We start from the raw sequence: 22,436 nt of genomic DNA, 5'->3' as shown, positions 1-22,436 counted from the left end.
ATTTAAAATGTATTTATAAATAGTGGTATATCAATTATTGTCGTCACAACTGCCGTATCGTTGCCAGCTGAGAAACAAACTGCCGCGCTCGCAGCGATTCTTGAAACGTAGTAACTTTCAATGGTCGCTACGTCTCTATGCATCTTGACTTGCGTGGCATTCTGGGTATTATGCGATTATGCCACGAGCTAGGTCTGGCAAATACTTATAAATTAGAGGGGTGGCTAATTTATAAGTATCTGAGAACCTCTTTGAAGGGGCTACGCATCCCTGAAAACTAGGATCCCATGCAGTGGCACTCTGTTTTGCAACACATTCAGCACACTGAAAAGACCCCAATTTCCGCAAGAGATCCCCAGCTGATTTGTCCGATATGGTAGAATCCACAGTTGAGGGAGCTGTGAATGCCATCGGTTCATTGATGACACCTTCAAAATCAGTGTTATCAATGGAACCAGGCAAAGATGATGTGCTAGGGCCGGATGACTCTGAAGGGCAAAGGTAATTTTTCAGGTTATCCAACACCTCGCAATCATCTTCTTCACAATTTGCTCCCACAGAGTGAGATGCTACCATATCATTCAAAATCAGAGACTTATAAGCCCCCACAAAGTTGGTGCACGTTGGAGAATCATTTCGGAATCCATAGGAGCGAATACACCCTAACTTAATCCCCAACGGGTCCTGATTTAAGTTTCGAAGGCTAAGATGTTTCATCCCTTGTCTCCTTAAATTGACCCATAAATCCCGAATGTTACGCAATGTCCTGACCCAATTAACAAGGGAAGGTGGCCTCCTTTCCTTAGAGTTTAGGTCCTTACCACTGCAAGTATATTCCATGGATTCCAAAGCCTGTATTGCCTTTGCCCAGAATTCCATGTGTCCCGAAGAAGATGACACTGCACACAGGGGAGGCTTCTCAGGAGGTGGTACTCTCGACCTTTCATTAACACTGTCGAAGAGTTGGTCAAAGAATGACAGCAACTCTGCAGTGTCGGCTGCTTGGGGTTCAACACCACTATCAGCTGAAAATAATTTATTTTATTGTATTTTAATAAAGTGGTACACATACAGGAATGCCAATTTAAAGTGCATATATAACAACTAAGAATTAAATAAGTAAATTATTAATTACAATTTTAAATGGAACAAAAACCTTAAGGACAAACTCTATGAAATAGAGAGCACTTAAAGAGCAGAATTATCAGCAAATCACCAAGTGCATTCATACACACAGCATGTCACTAAAGTTTACTCAATAATGACATGCCCCTACACAATTACCCCAAAAACTAAGGACTGACATAACTCATTTGATCTGGTACTCACGTATCGCAGATGACAGCCGCATAACAACTGAGAGCCGGTCGCTGAACACCTGTGTGCAGTACTTCACCATCATCTTCTTTATTTTCTCAGGGACCACATGGAAGTCTGTTAGCTTTGGCAGATATCGCTTCTGACCACAATCCATGGAATATACTTGCAGCACATGACGCCAGGAAGCAATTCCAGAGACACCTTGGAGAGAAAATTTCAAATCCTTGGTGAGGAGGCCATTTCTAATCCCCTTCAACAGATGAGGAGGGTCATACAAAGGGATTACAGTAGAACCTCACTTATGAAACTTTCAGCAGAAAACCAAAAAAAGTTTCATAAGTGAGGAAGTTTCATATGTGAGGTTTTTCGGTATTCAGCATGAAATCCTTTCCTATAGGGGCCGGTTTGTTTCCAGGATGCAATTACTCATTTGGAGGCAAGAAATTGAAGCCTAATAATCTTATTTTCACACAAGCAACACCACAGATGATGTGTAACTTTAAGAGAAATATAATTCTACATTCCTGAACAACATTATCCGCGGTTGAACATCTAGCATTTCTGGTACTGATCTGCAAGGCTATCATACTGGAGAGATTTCGGAATGATGACACTAAATGTTCACAGAGAAGCCAATTTTTCAAAAAAGTTGACTCATTAAAAGCAGTTTCAGGAAATTCATTTCACCCCTATAGGCAAACCCATGATTGTAGATTAAAGAAATGAAATACCTAAGGAAAGTCATCCAAATTAACCCCATAACTAGGGAGCAAAATTTCACTAATGCATCACGAAGGCTTCACACCCTATGGACCAGGGTTCATGTCATGGCCGAGGCAGAAAGTTTTCAGAGATGGCTGTATCCCTGCTTGAAAGTAGTGTGGATGGAACTTCCAGTGCAACACCATGTCCGGCAGATGGAACGTTAAGCCCTGGTTAAGCCTATTGTTACAACCTGGCTAATTCCAACACAGGGTTTCTATACTCCCTCCCTTACCTCATGTCGAAAATGACCCCAGCTGTTTCTTCCCTCTGAATACCATGCCATAGATAATATGGAGCACCCGGCAGTGGCGTAATTATGGTGAGTCGATGAGGGGATAGATCCCCCTCCAAAGCCGCAGAGAATTGAAAAAAAAATTTAAAACAAAAGTCTAGCTTTAATAAACAACAACTGCATCTACTCAAAGTTAAATTTTGTAAATGATGGAGCCAAAATGATGTAAAACATATTTACAGGCATGCTCTTTTTTTAAATTTTCCGGGAATCCCCGATGCCTCGGGGGGGGGGGAGGGGGGGGCGCCCCTCAGGTACTACCATCACCCCCAAAGCATATTCCTAGTTCCGCCCCTGGTATCCGGGATATTCCGTGACTAATTGTAAGACTTTTCCGGTGCTTAGATCACTTTTTTTAAGTGAGCATTTGAAATAACCGCGCAACTGCCGTCAGTGATGATTGAACAAAAATATATTAAGAGCTCGAAAAAATCTCCCCTCTCAAAAATGTTTACGTACTAAAAAAGAATTTTTCCGTGAAATTTTAGTAATAGTAGATTGAATCTACCGGGTATAGCTTCTCTGTCGGCATTCTTACGCGAATTCAGCGCCGGGAACTTCGACTCACAAGCCATGTGACTCATCTTCACGTAATATTTTGCTTCCCCATATCTGATCACAACACCAGACTGTTTTTGTACTTCGGTATAATGGTTATAAGTCATTCCAGAGTCGAAAGGAACTTCCTAATCTTTCGCGTTTTGAATTTGACTTTAATGATTACGTTACGACTGACGACGCGAGTTATTCTCCGAGGACATTCGTACTAACTCTCGTTCAGTTAAAAAATAAACGCTTGCCAGCAGGCAGACTCAAGCTAATAGCTACTCAAGGTCCAACTTTGTTTCATTTAAACCCACTGAGATACAAGTTAGGTCAATTTTGATCGGCGCGCCGCGTAAGCAACTTTCCCCCGGCTCAATTCGTCCCGCGGATGCGGGATTAGCCCGCGGAATGAGACCATGCATGCTGTTTTTACCATCGTGTTGAATCACCATCGACTTACGTCTATACTGCAAATGCGATAATCTCTTTTGGATGACCTAGGAAGCCAAATTTTTGGTACGGGAGGATTTTTAACGGCTCATTTAGGTGTTATTTCGCTGGGGCGACGGAAAACATAACCTTGGAAAATTCTAGACAATCTTCCGTTAGAGATAGATATTCCGAATTAACGATCATCTACTGCAGTTAAAATTAATATCTAATAAACAGCATCGCTCATTATTAAAACTTAGTATTCTTCATTGACATATCTATGTGATGAGCTCATACTACCCCTGCTCTTGTGACTAAAATCGGCGCGCGTACCGAAATCTTCTCGTAGAGCAGTTATCTGAAAAGTCGTATAAGTGAGGTATTTTATCTCATTGGACTGGGAAAATACGTTTCGTTACCGAGTTCGTCGTATAAGTGAAAAGTTTCATAACTGAGGTTGGAAATACATGGGTTCATATGGGGTTATTCACCGGACCAAAAAAAATCGGCGTATAAGTGAGGTCATCGCATAACTGAGGGTCGTATAACCGAGGTTCTACTGTATTTTCATGCCATTGACACAAAAATAATCACCCCTGTATTCCTCTCCACGCCTGAGGACAGCTGGTTTTGTGTTCTCACATAGAATGTTCACCAGGGAACAGTTAGTGGGTCGCAAATTGTTGCGTGCACCGTGAGTCCACAATCCAAGACTCGGCCTATAACATCCGAGAGTAGCTGAGACAATGCCAGAGTATTCGCACTACCAAAATGAAAAATATAAGCCACAGGCTGCTTATACTTCCTATTTAGACCTCTCACCATGTACACAAAGGCCTTATCAGCGAATGCCCTAGACCTCTTCCCCCCACCTAAATCCACAAACCTCTCGATATAGTCAAGGTGTTCATGGAAATCTAGATGGGGAGTCAAGGCCATCTCATCGAACATTAAGATACAATGCTTATCATTTGTCTTCACCACCACAGACAAATGATTAAACATTGCATCGTCAATGCCAGTTGAGAAGGACAAACGTGATAGCAGCCTCAGTAGTGTTCTCCGAGAAGGAAGTATAAACACTAAGTTTGGACAGAAAGTCGTAGGCTCTTCCACTTCTTTTCAAAAGAGCAAGAGACCAAACTTTATAGTCTAAAGGAAACCTCCGACCTTTGTTTTTCCTCTGATACTGCGTTACCTGACACTGTAAAAAGTTGGATACAGTCTGCGGGAGATTATCTATGAACCCCACACCACGATTTAAACCTTCCTCTGCAGCTTGTAACTGTTGTTTAAAACTAATAAGCTTTTTAGAGGAGCGAGAAACTGCCTTCTTCAAAAGCTTATTAATCTTATACAAAGATTTAGCCTTGGGTGTCAATGACTTTGCTTTCCTGACACCAATTCGCTGGAGGACACCTTCCCTTTTCGAACTGCTGAAAAAGAAATTAACAATTAGGTCATTTAATAAACTAATGATAATAATAAGTACCATCAGAAATAAGTGCATGTCCATATGAATGACACATACCGTTGTACTTCCTTAGAAGTAGAAGGTAGTGCCAATGGTGTGTCAAATGAAGACGTTGGGGTCTCACTGCCACTCACTGTTGGTGGACTCGGTGACATGATATTGGGAGGTGTGGCTGGACACAACACTTCCGTCTCCAAACCATCCACTTCTAAGCTCGTGCATGCATCGTGCTCTAAGGTTGGCAACCATGAAAAGAGAAAAGTATTCAGTTTATGTTAGAAAGGGCTCATCTGGAAATGTACTACCATGAAAAAGAATAGGTAACAATTATTGAAAATTGATGACATTTGAAATACCAAGCTGCCAGTGACATTATGAGGAAAGAGCATACAATTGGCTAATGAGAAATTTAGATTTGGCTACATTTTCAGGATTATTTCAGAACCAAAATGTTTTTATTGCAGAAAAATGACCAAGAAAAAAATATATATCACTAGATAAATAGGAAAATTACCATGCGAAGTGGAAGCTCCAACTACATCTGCCACCACAACATTGGGGTTGCACACTGCAACTGCAGGGGCTCTAGGAAACCTAGATGGCAGGGCATCCTTCTTTAAGTAATGCGTGTCCTCCATGTAGTCCTCCAAGAAGAAATGCCGAAAGCAAATTCTTTTATTTTGATACACCTTCATGGGATCCATCTCCATCAGATCCCTATCCCCAGTCCTCCGCAGCCATTCTCCAAACCTATTGTGGCGGTCGGAATATGGATGAGGAAACCTAAGTGCAATAAAAAGAAATACATGATCATTTCGAACATGGAATAGCTGGGATAGTGCCCATTCCCATCCCTCAATTAATGCAAATGGTAAGACATTCTTTTTTTTAAATATTCACTTTGGTGATAACCTGATGATCAAAAACTGAATTCAATGAAAGCAAAATTTGATAGAAATATGAATTAGCTCAATGCAAACTAGGCAAATACATTTCAAATGAAATTAGGTACGTACTCGATTACTGTTAACGCGATAGTGATGTTCGGAAGTTTATTTATCGATGCTATTTTCTGAAATTATTCACAAAATTTAGATAAAAAGTCAAGGCTTCCGTCCCCAGAGACCCGGGTTGGAGAAATAAATACAAAAATTCTCGCAATATTAGCACCTTAATTCCACAACCACATCCGCATCTTTTAAGGCGCACGGCCTATCGCCCTTACACGAGTGCCCGAGGTTCGAGTCTCACGGAAGCCGAATTTTTTTCATTCTTATGATTTTAGAGGCTCTGTTACAACCCAACCTGATTCATTTAGGTCAGTTGCACCAGTAATTCTTCCATTTTAATTTTATTGTAAATATTGCAATACACTTCCGAATGACGACGCTAGTTAAGGGATTTCACTTTTTTCCCATTAGTCTCACATGCCGTCGTAGGCTTAGACTTTGAAGGTCCGTAAATTCATCTACGAATACCAAGCGCTTCAATTATTCGCTGGAGTACCCTAAGACCGAATAGAATGAACTAAAAGTTAATTACACTTCGACGTTTATCCTCGTAAACTTCTCGAAACAGCAGCAGAAATTTTAAGCTTATCACTTACTTTTCCCTTTCAAATAGCGTGATTTAGGCAGAAAATGGAAGGGCACGCAAAAGATATTTACAATAATTTTCTCTATGATCAACATATTTTATTGACCTGAATCCTCTCTCGTGGACGAAGGATGGTTTTTGATACTTAAACAACAAACACGAACGGTTCTTGTAAGTACCTAATGTTTAATTTCGGTTCCAAGATTTTAAATTTTCATTCCTGGCGAGTAATTGCGTATTTTTTGGTCATTTACATGGATGAAATGTTTGAAGTAAGCTATATTACTTCATATAGGAAAAAGTTGTGACATACCCAATCCGTTTATTAAGAGTTGCTTGAAACAGGCTAAAAAGACGGCCCAGCTGTCATGCGTTGCTCTAGGTGGAAAAAACCCCATCCCAGCACTGAAAACGGTGTCTCAAACCGGGATTTTCCACTTCCACACGTGCAACGACCCTGCATTCCAGTAATCTGCTAAAGGCGTTCTCGATGTCCTCTTTGTCTATCTTTCGCACCCTTCTTCACACGGTTGGGCCCCGGCGCCCCATTGAGGGATTAGCGAGGGTGAGACGTGGAGGAAGGGTTGCTGGGGCGGAACCCTTTGAAGGGCGCAAAAAGGCATGTCATAAATGAGACAGGGTGGATGGAAGGACATCCTCAGTAAGAAGCGGCAGAATTTTTTGCCAAGGCAGTGCGATGGCTGCGAAGAAAATTTAATGTAAGGGAAAACAGCTTGAAATGACATTATGAATAAAAGAATTTTGGAGCCGGAGAATACCGTTTTCCGAAACTAACATCGGCATTTAGATGGAGAACATCACTCTTATGATGTCTCCTTGCCAGTAGAATCATGCATAGATATCAGTAACAGTAACTCTGAAATATCATCCCACTATTGTATAAAACAGCTTGAGAAGGCAGCTATTCCAATGTCGTATTGACATGGAAAAATGAACTGTAGACTTAAATTATTTGAAAATCATCACCGTTTTGAATGGAAGAGATTTGAAGTCATACTGTACTGTGATAATGCATCATAGAAAAAAGATGTCAATGCAAACATTTAAATTCACTGCAACGAATATTTAATACGATTCCATTTGGGCTGATGTCACAGGTGCTTTACCTCAACATTTGACACGCATTTCACTTATTCACTTAGCGCTAATTTTTTTACGACTTACTGCCTTGCCGAAATGATATGTTAGATACAGATGACATCTTATTTTGTGACACGGAGAAGTTAAATTTCTTTTATAAATCGAAACACGTGACATATTTAATATTCCATGACCCGGCAAATGCTAGAACAATTATAATTCCGATCATTTTGAGGCATGACCGTGTCTCAAAGACACCCCACATAGCAACGAACCTCTCAGAGACGTCTCACTATGATCTCGAATGTCTCGAATATCGCAAATGTCTCTGAGATGTCTCAGAGATGTAATCGTGAGCCGTTCAGGAAGTTTAAAAAAAAAACTTATTTAAACGCCATCAATGCCTTCCATATTATTTTTCGGTGCAATTTCGCAGTTTTGATTATTAAAATCACGACATTTAATATGGTTTTCTTATTTTCAAAAGGTCATCCATCACAAAATTCGTCGCTAAAAATGATCGAGATAAGTAGGTCACAACTGTATAATTTGCATTTAATTATTTTTTGCCTACATTTTTAAGCATACCAGAGTACAAACTCTTATGAGACATCTCAGAGACTTATCTGAGACGTCTCATGAGACATCTCATAGACCATTTTTTTGGACATAGTGACATCTCAGAGAAGTCTCAGAGATGTCTCTGAAGCTCTCAGAATGTCTCTGAGACGTAACATGCGATATTCGAGACATCTCAGAGACGTATCCGAGACGTATTTCTGCTGTGTAGTGGGACGTTGAAACTTCGCGTTTTAACTTAAGATTTGAATGAACTCCCACAAATGCCACTTAAAATATTACATGAAATATGGAAAAAAATAACAAGTTCCTTACCGAAAGCGGAGTTTCTTGTTTTCACCACCACCAGGGACACAGCATCGGGGCCAACCCATTCTCCTTGAATGTAGAAATTGCTACTCACATCACAAGAATTCAAGCCGAATATTTCTTTCATTCAATTAAGGGCTATCCGTAAGTTATTCTTTCACTTACCTGGTATCCAATATACACCAAACGCCAAAACCTGATTCACCAAGTTAAAATAAATCTGTCGCGCTGTCAACCGGCACAAATCAACACGTGTTAGTACTTCAACGGTTTGTTTTTCTTTTAAATTGTTTCAAAAAGTGACAAGTTCGCGCATGATTCGGAGGAGGGGTAAGGTGGGGGTATCGCCGCGCGCATCCTCCTCGTGAGTCTACGCCGGTCTACGCTGAAGGGGCTGAAGGTCATTGTGGTCAGCTGGCTCATGAGACGATCCTCACCCCACCATCTCTGTGCGCGGACCGTGGACACTCATGCTCATGTGATCATGTCTTGCGTATGCTTCAAGGTGTTGATGGTGTGACCGTGGTCTTATATGTTTTTAATCGGATTTCCTGCTTTATTTCCCGTTGTTGAGTTCATTCATCGTCCTATAATACGAGGTATTTGAAATCTGCATCCTACCTTTGTGAGTTAACATTGCCATGTAATAAGACAGTGACTTGTGTTGATATGTTTGGTACCTCTCATTTCCAGCATGATTCTTGTTATTTGAATACTTTCTAAATTTATGCCTCACTTCAGGTTATCTTATGATTGCAATTCAGCTCCTGAATGCATTTTAGGTTAGGCATTGAGATTACGCATAATTCCTCGTTGGCGAGTTTATGTTCGTTTACTCGTTGCACCTTTGTCGTGTTGTACGAATTGGATTTTTTGAATCTCACCGTTGATTGTGCTTCGTCTATTACTTATAATCATGTGATTTTCAGGGGCTTAATATATTTATATTGTTTATAATGTTGATAATTATATGGACAGTAATGTATGACTTGTCCAATATTTAACTCTTTTAAAGTATCCGGACCGATGGATATGCTATTTTTATTATACCCTTAATTATTATCCATCCCCTCATTAGGATTAGTAGTGTGTATACAATTAATTCGATAGGCGTCGCTATGCTTCCTCCCACCCGTTGTTTGTTTAGAATGTGAAGTATGTTTTGAATCCTAAATTTGGTGAAGAGACGACGAAAATTTGTATTCGACAAAAGTATACAGTCACCGCCTTATTTGTATTGAAAATTATGCCATTGCTGCGCCCGTTGTGCCATCATTCTATGTCTGATTTTCAACTATTTCAGTCGATGTTTGTCGGTCTCGTGTAAGTTTTAAAGTGTAAATGTTGTGTGTAGAACATTGACTTGTTGCTGGGGTAAATGTTTTTAATAGTTTAATAGTTTAGTTTAATAGTTTAATAGTTTATTTACTGACGGGAAAAACACCCAATTACAAAAATGCACAAATTAACACAAGATTGAAACATTTCCAATGCTCCCAAAAATACAGGAACAATCGCACAAACTTGCTGCAAAAACCAACAATAGAAAAAAAAACAAACACAGCAGTCAAGAATAACAGATTGAACAGTCACACAGTGGAAACTCTCAAACAGTGGAAACAGACACTATCACCATACACAAGAACAAGTCATCCAAGTCATTGCACAAACAAAGGCAGCTTCCTCCTTAAATTCTTTGGATTTAAATTAAAAAGGTCAATGTTACTACATTTGTAGTTAATGCTCCGCATAGTTCTGGTTAAGGGTGAGTGGAAGGCGTAATTTCTATTAGAATGAGGGAGTGAAAACATGAATGTTTGCCTAGTGTTTAAAATGGGGACATGGAAAGGGATCATTTCTACCAGATGAATAGAGTCTGTCTCCATGCAGTAGACGGTGAAGGAATGTTATGTCCAGGTGTAATCGACGGGTTGCCAAAGGTAACAGATTAAGAAGGGATAGTGTTAAGTCATAAATAATAGGGAGGATGTTAAATCTGTAGGATACTAATCTAATGAATCTGCGTTGCACACTCTCAATAGCTTTGATGTGAATGTTATAGAACGGGGACCATACAATAGAGGCATACTCAAGAATAGGGCGGATTAAAGTGCAATAGAGGATCTTATAAGTATGAATATTATCAAAATCTCTTGAAATTCTGAATATGAAACCCATTGTTTTAGTAGCTTTTATGACTATGGATTGGATATGATACTGAAATGTCAGGGATGAATCAAATGTAACACCTAAGTCACATATTCTACTAACTCTAGAGATAGTAGCATTATTTAAGCTATAGTCGTACATAATTGGAGACTTAATTTTATGAAAGGTTATTACATTACATTTTAATGCGTTTAGTGCCATGAGGTTATCATTACACCATTTTTCAAATTTGTAGAGACAATTTTGCAATTTGTTACAATCCTCAAGTGATCGGATGCAGCCATAAATTTTTAAATCATCAGCATATAGTAAGTACTTGAATGGATGCAGGGGGAAGTTGATATCATTAATATACATTAGGAACAGAAGTGGCCCCAAATGCGACCCTTGTGGTACACCAGAATTGGCAGTGAAGACAGAGGACAGAACTCCGCTCACTTTAACATACAAGTTCCTATCATGTAGGTAACTTTCAACCCAGGCTAGAAGTTGACCACTTATGCCATATGCTTTTAGTTTAGCAATTAGAATTTTATGATTAATTTTATCAAATGCCTTTGAAAAATCTGTATAGATTGAATCAACCTGAGAGTGCTGGGACATGGAATTTATTATGTATTCTTGATATATTAGGAGGTTAGTTACAGTGGAACGACCTGGCCGAAATCCATGTTGCTCTTCCACTATCAGCGAGTTTAAGTCAGGAGCTATTTTGTCTACAATTATGCTCTCAAGAACTTTGGTTATTACAGACTGAATTATAATTGGTCTGTAGTTCGACACATCAGTTTTATCTCCACTTTTGAAGATGGGTACAACATAACTGGTCTTTAATGCACTTGGGACTGTGCCACTTTCCAGGGATTTATTAAACAATATGAACAAAGGATAGGCTAATGAATGACGACAACTTTTTAGGACGATTGCAGGAATGTTATCAGGGCCAGTACCCTTTGTTAGATCTAGATGAGACAGTTTGCTGATAATGTTTTCACAAGAAATGTGAAGCTTGCTCAGATTGAGTGTTGTGTCATAGTTAGGTATAGCTAAGTTGTCAGGCTGTTGATTGCTGTAGACTTTGACAAAACAGGAGGCAAATAGGTCAGCTATTTCTTTATAATTTTCAGCAATCATATTGTTGTAGGTCATGTGGTGAGGAAATTTGTCCATCTGTTTGGTATTCTTGACATAAGTCCAGAAATATTTAGTATTATGTGAAATGGATGATTGAACCTCGTCCATATACTTAGAGTAGCACTCTTTAGATAGGATTTTGCACTTCCTTCTGATTTCAGAAAATTTTGCATAGTCTAAATGACTCCCAGTTCTTTTAAACGTTTGATGATGCAGCTTCTTAAGACATATTAAATTTCTGAGCTCAGCAGAGAACCATTTTGGAAAGCCATTACTTTTGATGTTAATGATAGGAGTGTAGAGTTGGATAGCATTGTGGAGGACACTGTAAAATGAGTGAGTCGCGTTATCAATATTTTGATTAGAGAGTATTTGGGGCCAATTAATATTGATCAAGTAATTATCAAGGCTTTCGAAATCACAGGCTTTGAAGTCATACAATTGCATTGAATACTCAATCAACTCAATGGGGTTGGACAGGCACACATCAAAGTAAAGGGCGGGATGATATTTATCACAGACAGTAAATGGATCACATACAATATCACAGTGTAATTTGTCAGAGGATGTAAACACCAGGTCAAGGAGTGTACCATGCTTATTGTGAACAGAGTTCCTTTGAGAAAGCCCTAAGAATGACATACCGTTAATAAGGGCCCAGGCTTGGTGATAGGATGGATTATTGTCCGTAATATTTAGCCAGTTCACATTTGGCACGTTGTAATCACCGGCAATTACAACTTCCGAATATTGAGAAGAATTTAACAGGTTTTCAAGTGAATAAACGGGAGCCTCATAACAGTCAGGATGAGATTTGGGGGGTAGGTACACAGCACTAATCAGGATTTTGGAGGAAGCACCAATGATGGCCACAAATAATTGCTCGATATTGTTTACCGGCGATTTAACAACCTGAGCCTTAAGGGAACGATGTACTCCAATCAACACACCACCACCGGATAATTTATCTGATGTTTCACGCGAACGATCACATCTGAATATAGCATAGTTATGAATTAGCAGTTCACAAGAGGAGATATCGTCGTTCAACCAGGTTTCTGTCAGAATAAATACATCATAGTGAGAAATGGAGATTGCACTTCGTAGGTGACTGAGTTTAGTTCTAATACCTCGGGTATTTTGATAATACACAGAAATATTAGCTGTATTCAATCGTTTTTTGATGCTTGCTGATTCACAATTTTGGGAAAACCATTCATGTACTTTATCGTAAGATTCGGCTCACCGGAGGACTTACGACGCTCGAGCTCCTGTTGCAGCTGTTTCATATAATTTCGCTCTAATATTGTTTGATCACTGCGAATCCTTATGTCCTTGTCGCAAATCAATTTCTTGTTCCGCAGAACAGCATGAGCATCACTTGCATTCTCAAAAGTGACCTTAAGCGGGCGTTGCTTGCCAGACAAAGGGCGGCCGAGACGGGACACGCGAATATTGTTTAGTGACACATCAGGAACCACTTTTAATATATCACGCACTTTTGCAGTTTCCTCAGCATTAGGGTCTTCTGCGACATTGAATAAGATAACGTTTGATGCCCTTATCTGGCGATCTTTAAATTCGGCAAACATGGATTCAGCAGTTTCCGAGGAAGTTAGAGTGAGCTGGTTATCACGTGTGGGAGTTTTCGCAGTTTGTACTTGTTCCTTCAGTAGTTCAATTTCTTTTTTCATATCCAGCACCAAAGTTTTGAGCTCTTCGATCACATTTCTCTGTGCAGCTGGTACAGTGTCGTCAGTTGGTTTCGTTCTAGGATTGCAGCAGTTACAAAACCAATCGATGTCCGGCTGACTAACGATTACCAAGAATATAGAGTCCTTTAGTTTAGAACATCTCTTATGAACAGGCAATTCGCAGAGACTGCATATTATGTGCGCACCTTGCAAATCAACTTTACGAGCACAGAGAGCACAAGCTTTACCGCCCGCCATTTCTGACTATGATGAAATTCCATGTGCGCGTAGGTTGTGGAATGTGCAATAATTCGGCTATCTTTATCATTAGGTCTTGTCCTCTCTCTATGAAATTGTGGGAATATTTAATTTTTATTCACCGAGATGGGGCTGTAGTCAGCAAGTTTCTGCATGTATTCGTTTTTTGCCATTTTCTCTGGTATAGCTGTAGCCATTATGTTCGTGAAATGACGTAAACGTACTCAGTTCATCTGCCAATTTGTTAATCTGCATCTGTCTCCCATTTCCTTTCCAGGCCCAATCCATTTTCATTCACGTGAGGTTTTCCAACAAAATCGGCAGAAAGACTTCCCTTCCTGTATCTCTTGAGTCTGCAAGTGGGTATTATTGTTAATTTATCGTAATTCTGTTTTTTTTTCGTCTCCTGTGTGAGAAACTGCTAAATTCCATTCGCTGCAATGCCGTCGTTTGTTTTTACATCAGTCATCTCACCCAACTGGTGTCCCAGTACTGCTTGCAGGGTTGATAAATTTAAATCGCGATTTAAATCACTTGATTTCTATTTTTTAAATAAGGTGATTTGAATCATAATGAGATCTATATGTTTGATTTATTTGATTTGATATCAAAGTTTTTATGCCCATATACAGGATAGTTCGCCTCATTAGGGCAGCCGCTTAATTGGGGCAAAGTGCACAAGTCACGGTATGTCCCAATTAACAAGAAACTACTGTATATTCTGTCTTAACGAATGTGCTAACTTTGTGAAAACATTGTTTCTTCTTCTTCTTTGTGCCCCACCAAAATTTGTGTTCGTGTTGTCAGCACACAATCAGGGTTGATTGATTTAAATCACTGTGATTTAAATCATGATTTAAATCACGATTTAAATCACTCGATTTTTATTTTAAAAAATCAGGTGATTTAAATCATAATGTGATCTATATGTTTGATTTTAAAGAGTCATTAATATAATTAATTAATACAACGAGTCGACAGTTATCAGCACAATGGTGGCTCTTAAATAGAAATGATACTGTAGGAATGCATTTAACATGAGAATTTAAAAAATGGCTTTGGTTAGAATACTAGAGTAAATGTTGAAAATAAAAATTGTTCTTGATTTGACTTCTAAGCGTAGGCACCATACAAAGTTGCAATTACAGAATTTTTCTAAACTTCATATGCTTTAGAACCGCATAATATAGCACATTTGATACTTCTAATGGCAATTTTATATTATGCTGGTGTAATTTTTAATTTGATGCCATTGGCATTTCCATAGTTCTCTCCCCTGATTGACTAAATGTCGTACAGTGCAACCTCGATAAAACGACACCCCACGGTGCACCAATAAACACTCGCTATGGCGAATTGTCGCTTTACCGGAGGTGGAGCAGATAATAGCCAATATACCTGTTGCGAACAGTTATACAGGAACAGGAGTGGTGCGGCGACAAAGAAGTTTCTATCCGATAAACGTAAGCATAAATCCAGACGAAAGGCGATGTTTTTTTGCATCACTAAATTTCATTACTCAAACAACGACTAACTATTAAAACAATTTATAAGCGCCGTATTGAATAAAAATCATGCAAAGCATGGTTTTGTCAATTATTATGCCAATGCGCAACCGACGAAGCCGTTTTTGTATGCACTTAATCAGTGCATCTACGTAACCATTCTATTATTTTGGTATTTTCCACTGAAAATTCAAAAATTAACTAATAAAACCGTATCGTGGTTATTTAATACCTCAAATGTTTCCATTGGTGTATTTTATTGATGTATATTATTATTGGTGATTCTTCCACGACTTTGGGTTTACACCGCCGGCATCACCAGCAATTATGACAAGAGATAATGCTTTGGTGCTTTGCATTAGTATAATCAACCTTCCTCACTCTTGAAATTCCTGATTCGCAATCTATCCTTAAATACTTCGCTTTACGCTTAGGCGTAGCCCCTTTCTCAGAAGTTCCCGCAGATTTAAGTGGGCAAAACCACCCAAACAAAGCTTCCTATAACTCTACATAGTCTGCATTCCATGGGCGCTTTTGTTTTTCTTAAATCGTGAAAAGCGAATAGGAAGATATTTTAATTTCAACACTCTCATATTACTCCTTTATTTTTATTTTCTCGCTTAGACGTGTTTGTTGTTTTTTTGGCTATGGTGTCTGCCATCAAATGCTTTCCATTCACACAACTCACGAATGTGCGGGTATACTATCGACTGCTTTCTGCCGCCCGATGAACAAAAGAAGATCAAGAATTCGCGAATGCTAATGCCACAATATTATCACAAAATTAGCTACTTATTTATCGAACGACAGTTTACCACATAAATTTGAGACTGAGCACTCCATTAACTTCATTTCGAACAGATCGCTAGCAATTACCGAGATGAAGGAGTGTTGATGTAAATTTTTTCGGGCGGTGAAACCCTCGCTATGGCGAGAGCCAACACCAAAAGGGCCTCGTAAAAACGAATTATTTAACATGCATATAATAGGGTCAATTGGCGGTGCATCGGCTAACTCTCGTAATAGTGGGGGTCTCGCCATAGCCCGTACTCGCTTTAACGAGGTTCCACTGTATTAAGTTTAGAGTATGTTGCCTCTTATTGTTTCTGCAAACGATCATTCTCCAATATGCTGCCCAAATAGTTAGTTTTGCAAATAACTGAATTTTTGATGAATGGAGAGTCATAGAAATCTCATTTAAATCAATAAAATTTGATTTAAATCAGTAAACTCCGATTTAAATAAAAAAATCAACAAAATTGATTTTTTTTGAAAAAAATCACGATTTTTATCAACGGTGACCGCTTGGCTTGATGTTTTGTGTTTTCTTGTTGTGGAATAAGTTAACAATGACGGCAATGAATGAATATATTGGCTTGAGGTTTTTTCATTTGGTTAATCCATCCAGATAATTATAGCATTTGTTATAAAACTGGTTAAGGTAGTAGAGATTGTGGTTTATAGCATGTAGGTAATTATCGTGGAGTTGTCTAATGTGTAATGACTGCTCTGCATTTTCCCCACCTACCGTCAACTTCCGTTCGTCGCTCGCTGTTGCTGACTCGCAATCCCACGGTAGGAGTGAACGCTCATCTGGAGGGGTGGGGGGTGGGAAGGTGCTGATGATGGGTCAGCATACACGAGGCGGACGACGGTTGCGCGGATGGGACGCGCGTGGAGGAGGCGTCAGTCGGTTTGGTAGAGTGAATAAAGCATGTCGTAGAATGTACTGCTGCCTCCTTAATTCATCATCCCGTTCCCTTGATGCGTCTCCGACGAACTATTTTTTAAATGCTGGTGTTCAACAATGATGCACTTACTGAGCCATATGACTTTGTTTGTGATATGCACTCCAATTGTCTAGCATATTGTCATTTGTGTTTTATATTTTCCTTGCTTAATGAAAAGTTTACAGCATGGTCAAACATAATTAATGCTTAGGGATCTGTGATAAAGTTTAGTCTAAAGCTCAGGCATTCGAAGACGATAGGGTAGTTTCCTTTATCAAAGAAAACGAAAGGCATTGATTGCGATTCATTACCCACCATTATGTATTCATTATGTACAAATTATTTGGCTTTAGAAATACCTGTTTAGAGGAATGGTAATGGTCAATTTTAAACTCATTTGAAAAAGACCAGATTGGCGCCCATGCGATTCCGCTCCACGTGACGTCACAGGGACCTAGTTTCTATGCGAGTAGATAGGAGTTCTACATCGCCTGAGATTACCAATGCATGCATGAGGCACAGAAAACATCTCTTAATATTCACCTCTTAAAATTGCTAATGGTCGGAAAGTTTCTGTTGCTTGATACAGTATTTATAATCCTTATTTAAGCCAAGCGCTACCTGCCAGGATGGAAGGGGAGACTGGGGCACAGTAGGACAGTTTTATCATTTCAATTTCAATTCCCGCAGAATTATTGGCATCTTTGCTCGGAGAGTGTTCTAAACCTATGTTTTAAAATGTATACAAAATCTGCAAGTAAAACAAGTAACTTAAAATAGTTGAAATGCTTACATTTCTTCTCTGTTCAAAAGTGTCCTAGGTTGGGGCAGAGTGGGATAGAATTATTCAGACATTAGTCAATAAAGTACAAAGTTAAAATTAATTGAGCGTACAAATGAATTTATTCACATAAATTGGTACACATGAAAGCGAACGTACTAATCGAGAAATTTTTATCCAAGATTCATGAGCAGATATAAAATACGTATTCTTGATTTACATATTTATTTTGAATCATTGCATACAATGTTTTTCATCAAAATTTAATTATTTTAATGGCTTAAGTTTTGTCAACTGTCATTTTCGGTAAATGTAGTCACTCTATTCTAAATCCGTTGCTATTTTCTCCATTTGTATTCCCTTTTTTTAGTCCTTAAATGTGGAAATCTTTCATTTTTTTTTTGATTTTCAACTTAGATTCTTTTTACATCCTCATGAGCTGGCTATTTTTTTTCTCCCTCTTATTTGATGACATTAATTTTCCAGTCTCTTTTTAACTGGTGTATCCATAGGGATCTCTTATCTTTTCTTCTATGTAGTATTAAGCTAATATACAATGGCAAATCGATATGCCACTGACTGACTCATCAATATTCGCAGCCCAAACTGTGATAGGTGAGGGTATTTGACTTATTGGACGCAAAAGTAAAAAAAAATTCATCGGGAGAAAAAATCTGAAAACTTGAAAAAGTCGATTAGTTTTCGAGATATATCGACTTGAACTAACATGGGAGCCTTATGGGACTAATGTAAGATTTACGACCGCTACTGGTCCGTCAGAGGAAGTACAGGGAACAGAATTGAAAGATTTTGTGAGATAAAGACCATTCTTTTATTGATCCCCAAGTTGATGTTGCTCTCTCTACATCTCGCGGTTGACTCCCCGCTGCCAAGCTGCTTACCCTCTCAAGTCCACCTTAGGCGTCCCCACGTGATCGGTATTCACCTCTCCGATTCGTTGCCATCGCCGTGGCGTGTGAGGCTCGTAGGTCGCTGATGTTGCAGTAGCTATTGGTGGGAAAGGAGCGACTGGAAACCAGAGGGATGTGCAGGTAAGGTGCAAGCAGAGGAAAAGAACGGAGAGAGCGTGGGATGCTTAGGAAGGTGCTTTCAATATGAAGAGCCAGCATCCGGTCTCCTACATCGCCCTCCCGCAAAACAAAATTGGACACACAGTGGACAATTTTTTTTTTAAAGAAGACATTCAAGATGAAATACCACAATAAACCCAACACTCAATAAATCGTCTGTAAAAATCATACAATCCCGTAATACATAATCATTCCGACCCTTGATCAACAATACAAAGATTAAATACTAATAAACCCAGCATCAACAAAATTTCATTAAACAATGTTCAATCTCACAAGACACAATTTATTTCTTATTATTACGTGGTCGTAGATTATATGCCCCTTCGGCTCTCTCCTCGTTCACCACACTTTCTGCTGGCACATTTACACTAACGTCTTCGTTCTCTGAGCGTGGTCCGGCTTGGCCAGCCGCTCGCGACCTCAAAGGGTAGGGAGAGCGCGCGGGGAGGGTTGGTGAGATAAGGGAGTTGTCGTCTGCGTCGGTGCTCCCGCAGTCTCCGCGGCCTTCCGCGGAATGTGCTTGCGCACGGAATGGGGAAGCAAGGACGTTGGTATCCTCTTCGCGGTCTTCTCTGGGATGTGCGTACTCTTCCAGATTATCACTCTCGCTGGTCAGGGGACTCGCTGTGGGCACTGATGAGGTGGAGGGATAAACAACACTGGGAAGGGGAAAACAGGGGGGGTCTTCCACACTTGGACAGGGCGCACAGCTGGCTCCTTCGTCGTCTGGGTTTTCCGTGGGCACCCTCGACGTCGCTCCTGGAATCTGCTAGTTGAAGTGGGAGGGGAAGTACCATGATATGGTTTAAGCCTATTTTTGTGTACAACAACATTTCGAAAGGGAAGCTTCAGCCGCACATTTGTGTCCGAGAGAACTTCAATCACTTTGTATGGCCCCCTCCATGGGCAATGAAACTTCTTAACTCGGCCTGACTTAATTTGGGCATCACTCAAATATACATACTGCCCACACATGTACTTCACATCCCTGCATTTTTTATTGTACTGAATCTCTCGCGTTCTCTGCGCACTCCTACAACTATTGCGGCACTTCGACCTCAGATCCATCAGGATTTTCCGAAGACCCGTAACATAATCGCCGACAATCTTTTTACTCTCTCTGTCCAAACACTCGAAAGGGGTTTTCATTGGAAACCCGAATACAACTTCATGTGGCGAACATGTTGTACTACTATGCGTGCTACTATTATATGCTGTAGTTGCATATTGGAGTAATACATCCCAGCTATTGTTTTTAGAGTTTACGTAATGGCTAATCATAACCGCAATTGTTCGATGAACCCTCTCAATTCTCCCATTGCATTCCGGATGGAAGGGTGTTGTGCGTAACTTCGTAATCTTCAGTAATTAACACATATTTGTAAACAGTTCAGGCATAAAATTAGACCCCTGATCGCTCAAAAGCTTACTTGGCACACCAAATTTCAAAACCCACCTATTCACGAAAGCCTCAGCTACAGTCACTGCCGACTGATCCGCCAAGGGGACCATGACCAAATACCGCGAAAAATGATCTAATATGGAGAGAATGTATCTGTTTCCACTCTCCGTCACGGGTAGGGGTCCTACCACATCGACCGCTACGAAATCAAAAGGGGCTTCGGCCTCAGGTAGCTTCTGCAAAGGCGCTCTCGTTCTACCATACGGGCTACGGCGATTGCATGACACACACTCTTTCACCAACCTTTCAACATGCGCTCGCATTTTAGGCCACCAATAGAGAGATTCTATTCTATTGAATGTTGACTGCGCACCTGCGTGGCCAAACAAAGGGTGCTCATGATACTGTCTGAAAACATCTAATCTCATTATCTCCGGAACCACTAGTTTCAATCCATTACGCGTATCTTTGTATAAAAACCCTCCCTTTCTTCGAAACCTTGTGATGAACGCCACTGTTTACACTGCATATCCCTTACTTGCATTTTTGCTACGTCATCATCAAATATGGTGTCCACAAGCCTCACTTTACGACTCAAACAATCCGCGCTTAAATGTTTCTTCCCCGGTTTGTGAACAACGGAATAGTTATATTCGCCGAGCTTTAACGTCCATCGCATCAACCTACTAGAGGGGTCCTTCATACTGAAAAGCCATTTCAATGCTGCGTGATCTGTCACAATTTTAAAATTTTTCCCAAATAAATAAGGCCTCCAATGCTGAACACTCCAAATGATCGCCAGCAATTCTTTTTCAGTCGTGGAATAATTGATTTCTGCGGTATTTAGTTGCCGAGATGCATAGGCTATTGGATGCTCCTCTCCCGCGACCTCTTGTGATAAGACGGCCCCAAGCGCAAAATTACTTGCATCCGTGGAGAGAATAAAGGGTTTGTTAAAATCAGGGTATACAAGCACAGGGCTACAAGTCAGTGCATCCTTCAAAACACCCATTGCGTGTTGACAATCCGGTCCCCAGATAAACGCTGTCCCCTTCTTCAAAAGCCTTGTAAGGGGCCTGGCCAGCTCGGCGTATCGATCGACAAAGCGTCGGTAATAGTTGGCTAGACCGAGAAAAGATTGCAACTCTTTCACATTCGTTGGGGTTGGGAAGTTTTTCACCGCATCAATCTTTCCCGGGTCGGGCCGCACACCCTTTTTCGAAATAATATGGCCGAGATAATTTACCTGTTCTAAGGCAAAGTGGCATTTTTCAAATTTTAATGAAAGTTTTGATTCCCTCAATTTTTCGAAAACTCGTCTCAATCTCTCGGAGTGTTCTTTAATTCCGCTACTGAATACAATAACATCATCTAAATATACTAAACACTGTAAGGGTTTTAATCCGCGGAGCACTCCGTCCATCATTCGCTGAAAGGTAGCAGGGGCATTTCGCAAACCAAATGGCATTCTAGTGTATTCGTAGTGCCCACTCTCGACAACGAAACCAGTTTTAGGCTGCGATTCAGGGTGCATGGGTATTTGATGATACCCGCTGGTCATGTCTAAGGTCGTGAAATATTTACACCCCCCCAAATAATCAAGAGTATCTACGATATTTGGAATCGGATAGACATCGGGTGTTGTGATGGAGTTCAATTGCCGAAAATCTACACAAAATCTAAGATTTGGCTTCCCATCTGTGGATTTCTTGGGCACGATAACGACTGGTGATGCCCATGGGCTTTCACTAGGTGTAATTATCCCAGCCTCAAGTTGCTCTTGCACAAATTTCTCAACCAATGGCTTCTGATGGTACGGAGTGCGGTATGGGCGACGATATATGGGCTTTACCTCATTAGTAGGTATGTGGTGGTACGCGATATCTGTCGCAGGTAGATTTTCCTTATGACTAAAAAGGTCACAAAACTCCTCCAGAACAGGCCTCAACACATTCACCTCATCAGGCGATGGTGACTTAGCTTGTCAGCAAAATTTAATTTATCGGTGACATTTTCTATCGTCCCTAATTGGCCAACTCTTACCACATCACTTTCGCCCGCCAACCCTGTAACTAGCTCGTCTACCGTAGCCAATAACGTCCCCTTTGGGAAATTTAATTCCTCTGTCCCAAAATTCGCCACTTGAAAGATAACAGAGTTATCTTCGCCTACGCTGCTCAAACTACGAGCCACGGCACACCCCTCAACATCCGGAATTATGGGTTCCACAATAACTTCGCGACCCTGAAAGGAGG

The 22,436-nt window shown here is 40.2% G+C and overlaps 1 protein-coding gene across 1 annotated transcript in view; it reads left to right on the top strand.

Moving 5' to 3' along the window:
* The first annotated feature begins 8,798 nt into the window (after positions 1–8,798).
* Positions 8,799–22,436, top strand: part of LOC124170441 — a 38,286-nt gene continuing 24,648 nt past the window's right edge. Inside the window, exons 1-2 of the mRNA XM_046549167.1 lie at positions 8,799–9,013; positions 13,947–14,028. The gene's annotated coding sequence lies outside the window, so the exon portion shown is untranslated. The remainder of the gene's footprint in view (positions 9,014–13,946; positions 14,029–22,436) is intronic.

The sequence above is a fragment of the Ischnura elegans genome, chromosome 13 (genome assembly GCF_921293095.1).
Source record: "Ischnura elegans chromosome 13, ioIscEleg1.1, whole genome shotgun sequence".
Taxonomy (NCBI): Eukaryota; Metazoa; Arthropoda; class Insecta; order Odonata; family Coenagrionidae; genus Ischnura; species Ischnura elegans.
Note: the sequence above shows the minus strand (reverse complement) of the source record. Positions and strands in the feature narration are given on the sequence as shown.